The sequence below is a fragment of the Podarcis gaigeae genome (genome assembly GCF_964106915.1).
Source record: "Podarcis gaigeae genome assembly, chromosome: 16".
Taxonomy (NCBI): Eukaryota; Metazoa; Chordata; class Lepidosauria; order Squamata; family Lacertidae; genus Podarcis; species Podarcis gaigeae.
In genome coordinates this window covers 12345894-12349087 of record NC_139693.1, presented here as the reverse complement: position 1 = coordinate 12349087, position 3194 = coordinate 12345894, and positions in this window count along the sequence as shown.

Genomic DNA, 3194 nt, shown 5'->3' with positions numbered 1-3194 from the left:
GCTGCAGCATCTTGTTGCAGCTCCAACTTAACAATTAACAGGCTAGCAATATATATGATGCTTCACAGGTTAGAGTAGATGTTAGGTAAGCCCCCTGCCCCTAGGAGCGGTCAATTCAAATGTCGAATCTGGAGTTTATGAAAGCATTTGGAGGAATAAGGAATAGGTAAAGGGTGAAGGGACCCCTGACCATTAGGTCCAGTCGTGACCGACTCTGGGGTTGTGGCCCTCATCTCGCTTTACTGGCCGAGGGAGCCGGGGTACAGCTTCCAGGTCATGTAGCCAGCATGACTAAGCCGCTTCTGGCGAACCAGAGCAGCGCACAGAAGCGCCGTTTACCTTCCCACTGGAGCGGTACCTATTTATCTACTTGCACTTTGACGTGCTTTCAAACTGCTAGGTGGGCAGCAGGGACCGAGCAACGGGAGCTCATCCCATCGCGAGCTCATTCCATCGTGGGGATTTGAACTGCCGACCTTCTGATCGGCAAGCCCTAGGCTCTGTGGTTTAGACCACAGCACCACCCGCGTCCCTAGGAATAAGCATGAGCAAATGCAATGCTATTTGTGCAGGAGATTTGTGAGCAGACTTCCCATATCCCCCCCTCCCAATTTAACTAATGGCAGCCAGAAGGGACTCTAATTTTGGCCAGGGCAATGCTGCTCAGGGAAGATAGGCTTTATTTTATGTATTTATTTAAATAATTTTTATTTTGCTCTTCAGCCAAATAAAGACTTCTAGAGCAGCATATAGGCAACCGTAAATGAGACATTTATGGCTGCTCTCAGGCTTACATTCTAAAAAGACATAGCACAAAAGGAAAATGGGTGGGGAGGAAGGAGGAAATAATCAAACTCAGGTGCACGTTCTTAATTACAGGTACTTCTAGAGGCCAACTTATCTGGAAAACCTCAAGGAAAAGAGGAAATTTGTATTTAACACTTTCTCCTGTGCCATTTCCTGAATCAAAACCCTTCCCCCTCCCCCTCCCACACTCCGCTAAGTTGCTATTAGCCCACAGTGGAAAACATCCCGGGCACATGGATGTTTACTGTGGCATTAAAACCTTAATCTTTATTCATCTACAGCAGATGTGGAGAACCTTTGGCCCTCCAGATGTTGATGAACTACAACTCCCATCAGCTCCATCAAGCATGGGCAGGTGCCAGGGGATTTATAATTCACCAACATCTGGAGAGCCAAAGGTCCCCCACACCTTATAGATCTCAGTGGTGTTTGACAGAGTAAAAGGGGGCAAGCTTACAAATTAGAAATTGCCTCAGGGCAGAGGAAGGAAATGCAGACGGGGTAAAGGAGTGCTGGTGGAATATTTCAGTGAAACATATTTAGCCCCAGCTGCTGCTGAATACACGGAAGCAGACTTTCTGCCAAAGGTTTTGCAAAAGGGAAAAAAGCGGATGGCGGTGCTATGAATGGATGAGAAAGTATCCACAAGGGATCCCTGTTATACCCTAGAGGAGGCTGCCTCATTCTGAGAAGGGCATTCTTTGCATTTCTGGAAGAGACAAGCAAGTCTTCTGCCAGGCCACAGAGATGTAAAAATCCAGAGTCTACCCTCTACCTGCCCCAGCATCCTGCTTCCATCAGTGGTCAGCAGCCAGACGGCCCTGGGAAGCCCACAAAGCATGGCATGGAGACAATAGCCATCTCCCACTGCCAGCATCTGGTATGGAGCAGACTGCCTCTGCCTGTGGAGGCTCTATTTGGCTCCATGTCTACTTGCTGCTCCACCGTTCCCATTTAATTATTATGGCTAATGGGTAGCAGTTTATAAATTGGCAAGGTATTTTGGCCAGGGTGAAGCAGTGCCGGGCTTTTCCTGCAGCTCCGTTGTTAGCACAGCGCCCTCCCTCTGGCCCTCCCCAGCCCCGTGGAACTCGACTCCTCTTTTCAGGGCCCGTGAATGACTGAGTCCCTCGCTCCTTTCTTTCCCAGGCTGGCTGAATGGGCCCAGCCATGCCCAGCGTTGGCAGTGCCAGGCGGAGACGTGCTTCTCCGCATGGATTCCCCAGGCCATGCCGGCTGTGTGTGTCAGTGTGTGTGTGTCGGGGGATCCTGGCTGTGTGAGTTTCACATAACTAGAAGAATAAGGAGCTGGCTCCATAACAACAAGCAGATTGATCCTAAATGGGGACGTGCGAGGACTCTAAAGCCTTCCCAATTGCAGAAGCCACAGGTTCTTCAACCTGGAAGCCTTTGAATCCTAGAAACTGTGTGTGCGTATGCACTCCTCATGTGCTCAGGGGAAGGCTTGTCATTTCTTCCTTTGTACGCATATCACTCGGCAAAGCCCGCCATACAGATAATTACATGCGGGCACTCCAAATGTTACTGGACTCACGACTCAGCCAGCGTGGCCAGGAATGATGGGAATTGTAGTCCAGCAATATCTGGAAGGAGGCAGGTTCTCCAGCACGTCGCAAAGATCTACAGCTCTCTGAATGTTCCACCCACCTCCCCAGACTTTTAACAGGTAGGTGGGACTGCCCACATGCCAATCATCTGATTTTACACTGATGTAAGGTGATTGGCAGGTGGGCTTTCCCACCCATTTGTCCAAGTTGGCCCTTGGGAGTGGCCCAAGCAGGACCAGACTTCCTGAACAGGATGTGTCAATCCTACTTACTGCAGGGTTCAGGTACACCAGCCAGTTTCCCCATGAAATGACATCAGGGTGTGGGGCAGTTGGCCATGGGTGCAGAAAAATGGCACGGAGGGACAAATGTTTGGAGTCTGATGTTTGGCCTGTGAATTAGATTTGGCCCGTTGACCCCTGAACTAGAGACTAGGTTTCCCTTTGTGGCATGGCAAGAAAAGCATTGCTTTTCACATCTCTGTGAGTCTGGTTCCTGGACCAGGGACAGAGCCAAGGGTGCTGGGGGGGGGGGGAATGTCAATTCTAACTTCTGGCCAAAATCGTCCACCAAAACAGAGGCTGGGAAATACACAGTTGCTCTTTGACATATATGGCTAAATCACATCGCAAAACTGCATTGAGCTGGCAGCATGTCTGCCTTTGAAGGTCTTGTTTTTAGAATGGCTGATTGGCCTTGAGATGACGTGTCCGTGGTCTTCTCTCCTTTCTGCTCATTTTGTCGCACTTACAAGTATTTACATATTTCGCTATCGGCTAGTCTCCAGACCATATATGTCTAATATATTGTGGTGGTCTC